This window comes from Neomonachus schauinslandi, chromosome 3, assembly GCF_002201575.2.
Source record: "Neomonachus schauinslandi chromosome 3, ASM220157v2, whole genome shotgun sequence".
NCBI classification, from domain to species: Eukaryota; Metazoa; Chordata; class Mammalia; order Carnivora; family Phocidae; genus Neomonachus; species Neomonachus schauinslandi.
Genome location: NC_058405.1, coordinates 153606126 through 153619042, shown reverse-complemented (window position 1 = coordinate 153619042; position 12917 = coordinate 153606126). Strand labels below are relative to the sequence as shown.

Genomic DNA, 12917 nt, shown 5'->3' with positions numbered 1-12917 from the left:
CTTCTACAAGATTATTTTGGCTTTTCTGGATCCCTTGCATTTCCATATGAATGTTAGGATCAGCATATTAATTTCTGCAAAAATGCCAACTCTGATTGTCATGGGGATTGTGTTGAATCTATGTATTACCATCTTAACAATATTAATCCTTCCAATCCATGAACATGGGGTGTCTCTCCATTGTTTTTATGTTTTCTTTAATTTCAATAATGCCTTACAGATTTCCGTGAAATCTTGTACTCTTTTTGTTAAGTTTGTTCCTAGCTACTTAATTTGTTTTCATATTATTGTAAGTGGAATTTTTGAATTAATTTCATTTTTGGATTGTTTATTACTAGTGTATTGATATACAGTTGAGTTTTATATGTTGATCTTGTATCATTTAATATTGCTGAAATCATTAATAGTTCTAATTTGTGTGTGTGTGTACATGTGTGTATGTGTGTGTATTCCTTGGGATTTTCTATATACATGACAATGTTTAGAGATAATTTTACCTTTTTCTTTCCAATTTATTTATTTCTTTACTAATCTTTAAAAAATATGAATATCACCAAAACTTTTGTGAGAGATTAGCACATTTAGCCACCAACATTTAATGGCATTGATTTTGTTAGTTCTTCCTTTCTATGTTACAAGAAAGGCAAAGGTAAGAGACTGTTTCCAAATTACATGATTGAAAAGAGTCAGTGAAAGAAGAAGCAAGCATACAGGTGATCTACCTAGCTTAACTTTACTCTTTCATCTGGAAGGTACCCCATTCCTTGATTACCTGGTCTCATTTTCTGTCTCTAGAGAAATTGGGAGGTATGGCAGAACTCAGTGTGTCATCTTTTACTAAAAGTTCACAGAAGAGGGATTAATGAGTAGGTTTGGTTACTAATTTGTAGACCTTATCCATTCTATCAACAGATTTAATTGGTGTTTCCATTTTCAATAAGAAATGCCAGCTCATGTAAGACAATTAAATCTATTTTTCAAATCATAATTCTGAGTCACTACATCAACTCTATGAAATATAAATCTATCACATTTACTACATTCACTTCATCCATGAATTATGTATTTCAGTTGAGAAAGTAATTAAGTTTGCTTGACATGATTTACTTTTTTACAAATGCACTGGGCTCATTGCTCATGTTTTCATTATATTTCACTCATTTGTAGTTATTTTGGTTAGTGGTTTATGAATGATGCCACAAGAGATTGAAACTTGGCTTTATAGGCAGCCTAAGAATTCTTAGAGAAGGTTAACAATGAGCTTCTTCTAGCTTATTGTAGTTTCCTCAATTAATTTCTTTTCAAAGTAATAGATCATGTAACAATTCTGAAAATTACATTAACTGATTTTTCTTAGACTGAGTAGAAAATATTTAAAATTTATTACTACATAAATATTACATTTTTCCGACTATATGAATACCCATCTTTATTAGTATGTCTATGTTTCTAAATCATTAAGTGGATAATACATTTTGGGTTTGTCTTGGATTATATCTCACCCATGTATCATTCAAGTCTCTTTCATACTCTGATATGGCAAAACAAAATCAAATTATTAGGATGAATTAATGGATGAGTATTATATGTAAGGTGTGTAGGATATAATTTCTTTCTATGAAGTGGTTAAATTATTAATTTCATCTTTTAAAAATGCTCAACATATTTTATTCCTTTTTTTTTGAATGAATTATGTTACAATGTCTTCAGAGTCATGATTTATTTTTACTGTAGTATAGTCCTAATGCAAATCAATTTTACCACTCCAAATATATAATTTTATTTCCTTCTTGACCTTTTTATTTTTTTAATTTTATTTTATTATGTTAGTCACCATACGTTACATTATTAGTTTTTGATGTAGTGTTCCATGATTCATTGTTTGCATATAACACCCAGTGCTCCATTCAATATGTGCCCTCCTTAATACCCATCACCAGGCTTCCTTCTTGATCTTTTTATTACAAACTATTTCAAACATATACAAAAATAGACTGAAGACTATAATGTACTTCCATATGTCTGTCATGCAGCTTCAATAATTATGATCTCATGGCCATCGTTTCCTCATATACACTTCCACTCATTTCCCCCTTTTCTGTAGTATTTTAAAGCTATTTCCATTCCTCATCTTAATTTATTAATAGACATTTCAATACTTCTCAAAATGAAGAATTCTTTTAAAATAATCATAATACCATTATAGGATTTTAATAATAATTTATTAATATCAAATATCTGGTCAATGATAAAATTTCCAGTTGTCTCATAGATGTCATACATTTTTCAGTTGTTTAGCTCATATGACCTACTGTTTTCTGTGGTGTAGACTTTGCTGATTGTGTCCTTAACTGAGTAAAGATATGATTAGTATGAACATGATTAGTATATTCTAGTCTCTATACTTATTCTGTTGGTAGTTGGTTCTAGTGGATTGAAAGATTTATATATATATGTATATATATATATATATATATTTTTTAATACACTTCATGGGTAGTAGAATGTTCTGCTTTTAGGAGGTGCAAAAATCTGCATGGCTTTCTTTTCATGATGATAGTAACTGTTGATGTGTAATACCTATCCATTAATTTGTTAAAGGTAGTTTTGTGTGTGTGTGTGTGTGTGTGTACACATACATATGCATATATTGTCATATATTATAATTTATATGAATTTACACACACACATTCTTTGTCTCTATCTCTCTCTCACACACACACACGATTTCTCATTTACCAACTTGTGTTATGTGTAAAGCATAGGTTCTGTAAATGAGGACCCCACTTGCGCATGAAGAAATATTATAGTTTTGATTTCTAAGAGTGACTTTTCCACTCACAGGACCATATAAATGCTCTTTTCCTTGTTTGCTTTTCTCACACAAGCCTATGGAGTAATTTTTTTCTTGTCCTATCATGGGCACTAACCTCTCCTATGCTTACTGCCATCCCTAATGTTTTGATCTAAAACCCTCATAAGCCACTAGCCATGAGTTGTTGTTCACCATTCTGGCTTTGAATTGTCTCTTCATTAACCAGTGGTATCATACTGCTCCATTTGAGCTTAGCTATTAAAAACACAATAATATTTATTTGTGTTTTAGAGTGGATATTTTTCTGTATCAGCTTGGTCAGCCATATTTCCTGGAAGTTTTCTCAACACATTGTGTGTGTGTGTGTATGTGTGTGTATGTACATACATATGACACTTTTCCTGAGATCAGAGCTTTCAAATGTGTAAACATATAATGTAATGTAAACATCCTTTTCTTTGAAAAATATTCCATTATTCATACAAAACTTTATTTAAAGTAATGTGACTAAACATTGTACTTATTTAATATTATGTATTATATGCACTTTAGTTTTGTAAGAATTCATAGAGTGAGATGGGTCTAAATTATCAAAATGTAGATATATTGTTGAAAATGGAGATACAAAACATTTGCCCCTATTGGAGATATTTAAGATCAAGACTTCCAACATATTAGGTTCTTCATGTAAATCCTAATATGAATTATTAATCCATGACTTAAATAACTATTTTAGTAGTCTAAAATATTAAGTCTTAAATTCAAAAATTAAAATTCACAATATTTAATATTAATAATGCTTTTTAAATAATAACTCATTTTTGCAATAAGCAGTCACATCTGACATATCAGTTTTATTAATGATACTAGAACTCAGTTCCCATGGATGTCCTACCATTTCAATGGCTGCTGATTCCTTTACATCACCTTTTAACACTATTTCTTGTGTCATGACTTTTGGACTTCCTAAATTTCTAAAACGGCAGGCTATGAAGGAATCATTTACATTGAAATTGAATATTTATTATAGCAGACTGCTAATTTTTAAAGTTCAGTAGCTCTCTAGTGGTCTCATAAGAGAATGTAACTACCTCTAAATTATTACATTGTAATAAATACGGAAATGAATGTTCTTATTATATCTTTTTCTTCTTCTTACCTGACAGGAAGGAACATTATAGATGGCTTTACATCGTCAGTAACTAAGAGAAAATCAGGTAGATGTTCTGTTTCATCCTTTCATGGTTCCATCAGATATATATTCAGTAATTGGTTTAATGATTTGCCTGTAAAAAGCAACAGAGCTGAATTATTTCTCCTTTACCAATTATCAAAAATACATAGCATGTTGCCATACTAAAGCAGATATCCATGTCAGATTGTGCCCCAATTAATTGGCAGCAGAGTATACAGACAGGAGAAACAAGCAGAGTTACACAGAGCCTGGAGTTTAGGGAACCAAATTGTGACTCCCCGGGAAAGACTGTAAAAATCAGTCTGCCACTGATTGTGGCAGATCTGGTCCAGATCAGAAGGAGAGACCTGATACTGTAGTGTGGGAATAGATACTCGACTTTCTTGAAAATAAGAGCCAGAGTGTAAGTAGATCTCTTTGTTCGTTATGTTTGAATATAATTTACAAGTCTACATACTTACTGCAAAAACTCACTTATAATGCCAAAAATGTTAATAAGACTCCTTGCTGCTTACCTCTCCCATGGGAGCCATCTTTGCCTTTGATAGCTATCCTCTAACATGGTTCTCTAATGGCTCCCAGTTTATTCAGAGACACTTTGGGTAGTCCCAGGAGTTAGAAACTCATGCAAATTAGATCTCACTGATTCTGAAGACTCATCATGATGGGAAACTTAGCTCACTTTTACACTATTTCTCCATCACATATTTTTATATTCAGTTATTTACAGTTTTGTGTAATAATTCCTACAAGATATGAAATAATAGGAAATAGATACAAAGATAATCACAGGACATATTTACAACTATTCAGACCTATGTATTGATATAGTCTTAGAAATTCACATTTGAAATCCCTTAATCACTTTCCTTTATGACATGTGGGGAGAGACATCAAACATTCCAGAAATCACATAGGAAAAAGAGACCTAGTAATGCAAGCATTCATGGGGTAATGTGAATTGTCAGGAAAAAGCAAGTGTAAAGTTCAAGCTTTCCAGCTGGGTTTCAGAACTGAGTTTCCAAATGGCAACCTCCTCTCTTTCTCTTCATATCGAAGTACCAAGAACTTTCAAGTGTACCTGTTAAGTAGCTTTCAAATCTGTATAGTTGTTTCTATCGCTTTCATCTTAGTTCTCGACACTATCTTCTTTCTCAAAGATATCTCTGAGTACCTCCTAAATACCATTTCTGTGTATATTTCTCTGCTTCCTCATAGCCCATTATTCCCATTATATCCTAATCAATCATTTACAAAAAATATCTGATTATTATATTCCCTTTGTAATACCTTTCAGGGAATTCTGACCTAGAGTAAAATGTAAAGATGCTCACCTCTGTCTATGAAGGCCTAGATTACTTAGTCCGTAATTATTAGTCTTTTTTTTTTGCCTGGGATATTCTTTCTCCCACATTTTGCCTAAGTAAAAATTTCATTTTAAGTGTTATTTTTTCAGGGCACCTGGGTGGCTCAGTTGTTGAGCGTCTGCCTTTGGCTCAGGTCATGATCTCAGGGTCCTGGGATCGAGCCCCGCATCGGGCACCCTGTTCCGTGGGAAGCCTGCTTCTCCCTCTCCCACTCCCCCTGCTTGTGTTCCCTTTCTCGCTGTGTCTCTCTCTGTCAAATAAATAAAATATTTAAAAAAAAGTGTTATTTTCTCAGAGAAGCTTTTGCTTCCTGTCCCACATCTATTATGTTCTTACTTCTCATCAAATTCTCTTTCTTCTCAGAGTACTTCTGTTAATTTCTAATTACAAATATATGGCATGATTTTTGAAAATGTCTGTCCTAATTGAAAATTGGCTCCTGTATCTCCAGGATGTAATAGGATTTTTGCACATAGAAAGTGCTCGGGAAAGAGTTGTTGGATGAGTGAATGATTCCTAGGTGGGCGGGGGGGGACAGGAAATTTGGAAGAGGGAGTCATGTAGAAGCTTTCATCTTCTTTGGGATAATAGTAGTCAAATGAAATGATTATTATCAGTTATCATCCTTAGACTTACAACCATTCAAAAACTATTTTCTTTTTAATGTTTAAAATTATTTTTATGTAGGAATTTATGCCATTTCTAAAAATGAATGAAAGATCAGTAAGTCAGCACAAATACTTGGATGCTTTTTGGAATCAGTTAGGCAGGATAGATAAAACAATATCATTTGACAATAAATTTCCAGTTTGTTATTATCTGTAAACAATTTAGATTTTAACTAATAGCAGAAAATATTTACAGTGTTAGACAATACAGTAACAGTTCATATAATGGTACTTTGACTCTAAGGACAAGATGATTTTGCTTGATTAAAATATTAAGTTGGTGGGGTGCTGGGTGGCTCAGTCGGTTAAGCATCTGCCTTCAGCTGAGGTCATGATCCCAGGGGTCCTGGGATGGAGCCCTTTATCGGGCTCCCTGCTTGGCGGGGAGCCTGCTTCTCCCTCTCCCTCTGAGCTCCCCCTGCTTGTGCTCTCTCCCTCCCTCTCTCTTTCTCTCAAATAAGTAAATAAAATCTTTAAAGAAAATATTAACTTGGTGTAGAGGAATAAATTGTAACACACCTCCCATTAAATGAAGCTCCCAGTAAAATTAGAGTTTCCTCTTGCAGATAGGAATGAATTGGTTAGAATTACATTGGAAAATGCAGCCCATAAAATAAAAATTTATTTTGTCATATGATACAAATGCTGTATTTATAGAACATAATTATTTGTGGCCATTGGTGAAACAATGAGACATTATGTCATAAATGTTACTACTTCCATTTTACCATAATTTATTTTCTTATTCTGGTTCAATAAAAATAGGATACAGTAAACATTTGGTGGATTGTTGGGCTGGTGAGGGAAGTTTATACAGTAGAGCTCTCTGACTACATAAATATTCTATATATAGCATAGAAAAGTTGAAACCAATGTGGTATAATTCTTTAGCTATTCCAGACTTAACTTGTACTTGAGGATTTCCTGTATCCACTTGCTCACATTTAGTGTGGTTCAGTGAGACGGTGGTAGTCATTTGCTGTATTCATTGATATTTCCACATCTTCTCCTTCTGGGACTATAACAGGATTCCATTTCTCTGTCCCTGTTTGTTAGATACGGTCTTATGAATTGATTTGACCAAGTAAATCTGAATAGAAGTGACACATGTCACTTCTGGGATGAATCATTTTTGGGAAAGTGTTCAATTGTTCATGTTGTTGTCCTCTGCTATGGTAAACAACGGTGATCCAGATAATGAAGTTTTCTAATAAGTCTGGGTCCTTGAGGGAGGATGACATGGAACAAATCACTTTGTTGACCCAAGATTATGTATAGCATGAAGAAGAAATAAACCTTTCTGTTTAATGCCACTGAAATTTGGGGGTTGTTACTATTGCCTCTCATCTAGTCTGTTCTGCCTGATACAAAAGTTGGAACACACACACACACACACACAAATATACACATATATGAAACTAAACCAACAACAGCAAACTTTGAAACATATATCATTGGTTTAAGGGTCAAGTGGAAGATGGAAAAGAAACTGTAACCAGAGACTGAGAAGATGATAGCTCAGGGTAAAATATTTGTAAAATTATCATCTATGGTAAAATGAAAGGCAGATTATATATCTAAGGAATTTATGCTGTAGGGAAAGGAGTGAGAAACAGAGTGTTAATGGTGTGTGTAAGTTGCTCCTTGGCAAGTGGTATTAAAAAAAAAAAAAAGGATGAGTTCTGAAAACAGTTGCCTGGTTTGTAAACATTTATGCAATGGAATACAGTCCACAAATTCAGGGAGTGTTGGGTGGTTATGATGTGTCAATGTAAGTTGATCAGTTGTAACAAATGTACTACTCTGGTGGGGGATGCTGATAATGAAGCAGGATATTCATGCCTGGGGATAGGGGTAAATGGGAAATCGCTACCCTCCCCTCATTTGTGCTAAGTTTGAACCTGAAACAGCTCTAAAAAAATAAAGCCTTTAAAAAATAATTGGGGTAGGAGGAAAGGAAGCTCTTCCAATTCCTCCACTGCTATTTTAATACAGGATGTTGTAAAGATTTTAGCTCTCATTAATCAGAAATATATCAAGACAATTTATTTTAGCTGTATTTTCTATTTTACAGATTTCAGAGTCTCCTCAAATACTTGGTATTGGACAGATAAAACTACCTCAATAATTCATTTAACTGATTGGCAAACTTTTTTAGTTTGGTAGGCAGTATCTTTCAATTGATGTTGGATGATATTTATTATTTCTGAAATGACTTACATATTTGAAATACTTTTAAGTGTTAACTTGTGGTTTTGTTTTTTGAAAATGTATTTTTTTTTTGTTACTTCAAAGCCTAGCAAAGTTTTTTTAATTCATTGTCTCCACAATGTTAGTGATATTAATCTAAAGGAAACTAAACTCATCTCTGTTGTTCCATAGCCCTCTTCAGTCTCCTGTCTCTAGGGCGTGATTGTACAATGTCACCCTTACCAGAAAATGAACACAGATTCAAATTTAGATTACATTTAATTCTGTTTCACTTAAGGAAGTTATCTGGGCTAGATTTTCATGATCAGTAAGATGAAAATGGGTGGTCTAGAGCAGCATTTCTCAGCCTTAGTATTGACATTCTGGCCCGTATAGTTGTTTGTGTGGGACGCTGCCCTGTGGATGTGTAGGATCCTTGTGGCATCCTTAATCTCTACCCATTAGAGGTTCTATTGGCCAGTAGAACTCCCCAGTTATGAGAACCAAAAGCATCTCCAGAAATTGCCAAAAATCTCCTGGGGGACAAAATTGCCCTCAGTTGAAAACTGTTGTGAGAGATAATAAATGTATGTATAATATTTATAATATATTTAATAAATATTAAATAAAATGTTGACAAATACTTAGATATTATTGTTGTGCAAAATCATAATTAGAATATTATACAAGGTCAACCAGAAATACATGTTTAAAGGTAGAGGAATTAAATGTATGATAAAAGAAAATAAATTCTTAAGCTGTAATTTCATATAAATGAATAAGGAAAAAGAAAAATATTCTTCAGAGGTTTATTTTCTCATTGTATTAATTACTGTTATCCCTTTAAAACAACATCAAAACTTTCAACAGGAAAAGAAGGAAACTGGGAAAGCATAATCAAATGTGCAGAATCAATGAGCTGGGATGGAAAAGTGAACCCTCATGAGTATACATTCACAAACATGGAAGTGTGAGCTATGCACACAAGTTTCATTAAAATCATGAACATTTTGCTATTTTTGCTTTATAAATGTGCAAGGAACATGTGGATGCATATTTCTCTAATTAATCAGCCAACGTTTGTTAGAAGCCCTAATAAATTTAAAAAAGAATATGTCTGTATGCTCTGATATTCCATAAATTTCCTTAATCACATTCAATTTTTCTCCATTCCTTAATCACGTTTAATCCACCTCCCAATTTAAATTAATGTTTTCTCTCATTTGTAGGACAAGACAGGTTCTTTTTGATGAGTCAAAAAATGTTAACTCTTGTACCATAAAATAACTTTATTTTTCCTCACTGTATGCCTATACAACTGTCCTCTCTAGTTCTGAACACTAAGGAAAATAAGATTTTCAGAAATGGGAACCACAAGAAGAATAGCATCTGATAACAGTAACATATAAGAACTTGTCTGGACTTGAACAACTTGTGATACATCTGACTGAAGAAAATATCTACTTAGTACAAAAGAAGTGTCATATGTGGTTTCAGAAAACAAACAAAAAACGGAGCTAACAGCAAGAGCTGTAAGCTGGTTATCACAATCACAACATTCTAGTATGGCTTCCTAAACTAATTTGTTGTTACCTGATGGAAAGGAACAAAACAAAAAAAGAATCTCCAGCATGTCACCTTTCATTAAAACTGTGTTTTTCTGAGATTTTGTTATTTGCAGTTGCTCATCTGTTAAATTAAAACTTTTAATTCTTCACAGTTTGTCACCTTTTTAATTCTGGTCTGTTGATATGCACTTTTTTAATAAATCCAAAGAAAGTTGAAAATGCAATTTGAAAGCAAATTAACAATTTTGCTGGTTGCTAAAAAAAAAAAAAAGCTTCATGCTTCATCTGTATTGTTTTAAGTAATGCTTTAAAAAATGAACCAGCCATGTAAAGAGGTTGTTAATCTTTTTCTTCTAAACAATTGCAACATTAGCCAATGTAATGGGGTTGCTAGTTTTTTAAAGGTCTTTTCTCTATCATTTGCTCTCTTTCATAATATGCCGGAGGACACTGGTGATTTGAAATAAATATTTATTTGAAACAAATAAGAATAAGCAACAAAGAAATCTTAATAAAGAAAGGACAAGCAAATAGATAACAACAAAGTATAGTAAATAAAAATACCAAGTGAAATAATATATAATGAGCCAAACAACAAAAATGGAAAGGTAGATATAGGATATTTCTAGAGAGTTTAGAAAAGTACAAAATTACAAATCCTCAAGACACATGAGAAATATTCAGCATCACTAACAATGAAAGATGCAAATTAAAATCAATAGGTGAAACTTACTTAGTTTGGCAAAATTTTAAAAAGTGAAGGGGCAATATTGCCAAGAGTATAGAAAAATTAGATCTCTTATGTATTGTTGATGAGACTTTGGATTGTTGCAACATTTTTGCAGAGTTTATCAACAGTTAGGAATATATTCCTGGAAAAATACAATGATTTATATGCACATGTTCATTGTAGCATTGCTTGAAATCTTGAGCTATGTATCTGTGAAGAAATAGTTTTAAAAACGTAATATAAATAGTGGGTACTTTTTTTTCTTCTTTACATAAGGTCAGTCTATGTGTTCTCTCTTCGAGAAATGCCTTTGATCAGATAAGTATAGAATCAAGTTGCAGACCTGTATGTATATACACTTGTATGTGTATATGTATAGTTGTATGTATGTATAGAATATGTATAATTTGAGAACTACAATGAATATAAAGTACCAAGTACATATGAAAAAAAAAAACAGAACAAAGAATCAATAAATACTCATCACCAGCATGAGTATTGCTAGTGCCACTACCTCCAGGCAGCCACTCCTCCTACCTACCACCAGCTGGAATTGACCAGGGGACTGTCAGACATAGGCATCCTAGCAGGAGCTGATTGAGGAATTACTTAACCAAAGAACATTGCAATTTGTGTTTAGGTCATGCACATACACAGATGGCTCAGAAATACTGTGTGTGAGAGAGCTCAAGGACAGAGAGAGTTCAGTGCACTGAATCATCCCCAAGAGCGATATTACTTTAACTCTTTGGCACCGGCTCTTTTTCATTCTCTTGGGCATTGTTGGTGCTACTGACAGGTGACATATGGCATTCACCTGGTATTTGCATCACACTAAACCCATAGGGTAGACAGTAAAGTCATTGGCTTGATTTGAAACAGAAGTAGTCCAAATTTCACCCAGAAAATGATTCAGGAAGCTCCTTGGTACTTGTTCTGAGTTTCTAAAAGATATTTTGGTGGAGAGTGAGGGAACTGGGGACCTTTCTGTTGTGCTCAGCCAGCAACTAAACATTCCACAATGAGGCTATGTGTCTCTTTGAGGAAAGAGTTATTAGTTCTGAGGTTCTCTTCGAGGGGCCATGCACCCCGGCACCAGGTTTGAGCCTTACCTCTACTGTCCCCATCTCTTTCCATTTGGGGGTATGCAGAGGTCTAGAAGAAGGTGCCTTTGGGAGCTTTCCCCATGAGTTTTATTTTATTTATTTAGTTAGTTATTTTACAGTCTTGAGGTCTTTATTTTTTTTTTTACACTTATCATGACATGAATTCATAGGGAATGGGTTCCTGTGGCTCAAGCTCCTTTCCATTGGTTCCCACAAAGTATGCTTCTGTGGGTAGAGCAGGCTGGCACTTGAGTTGAACCTAATACCTTTCTCTTTGGCTTCCTTCTTTTTCTGATCATTTTCCTTTACGTGCTTCAGAAAGCTATCTCAGCTCTTTGAGTGCTGAATAAGCTCAATATTTACATTAATTCTCTTGGCAAGAATCTTGCTCTTAACTTGTTTGTTTACAAAAATGCCATCAGCATGCTGGGTGACATTGTAGACTCTTCCAGTTTTGCCATGGTAAGATTTGTGGGGCATTCCTTTTTGAATAGTGCCCATTCTCTTGAATTCTCCAATATAACCTTTCTTGTAGATTCATATGTATGAGGCCAAAGAAACAACTCCATGTTTTCTAAAAGGGCTAGAGAACACATAGCAGGTACCTCTCCTCTTTCCTGTTGTGTTGGTCATTTTGGTGAATTACTGGAAAATGGCAGTTCCAGCCAAAAAGCCCTCCATGAGTTTTAATCTTTCTTCTGTGGTAACACTCTACACCAAAGTGGATGCTTTCTCTAGGACCGGAGCCTTGGAGACTGTTGCTTTTTCATCCACAAATTTAATTCAATGACTGACTTGTAGGCTCTTCCTTTGCTATTGCTCTTAACCCTGGGAGAGACATTTATCTTCCCCCTTCAAAGTAGATCACATATCTCATTTTCATTATTATCCCTTTATAGCTATCATGCCATAACATGAACATTTAAAATAAATTGAACATGGTAATTAAGAATGTGTCTTTCAGATAGCTCTTAATTTCCCACCAGTAAAATGATAAGGCACAACTGACAAAGGGAAGGATAGGATTCTGCAATTTGTTTTGTCAAGTTTTCAAGTAAGAGTGGAGGCTGATTTTAAAGTCAAGCATTAAACATATTAAAACACTTAAATATATGAGTTTGAATTTGACATTTTACTGTTCGTTCATGGTGGGTACATGTTCAAGCTAATTTTCTTTTTTTTTTTTTTAAAGATTTTATTTATTTATTTGACAGAGAGACACAGCGAGAGAGGGAACACAAGCAGGAGGAGTGGGAGAGGGAGAAGCAGGCTTCCTGC

The 12917-nt window shown here is 33.8% G+C and overlaps 1 pseudogene; it reads right to left on the bottom strand.

The window, feature by feature from the left end:
- Positions 1 to 11790: 11790 nt before the first annotated feature.
- On the bottom strand, positions 11791 to 12275 carry LOC110592339 (annotated as a pseudogene).
- Positions 12276 to 12917: the final 642 nt, after the last annotated feature.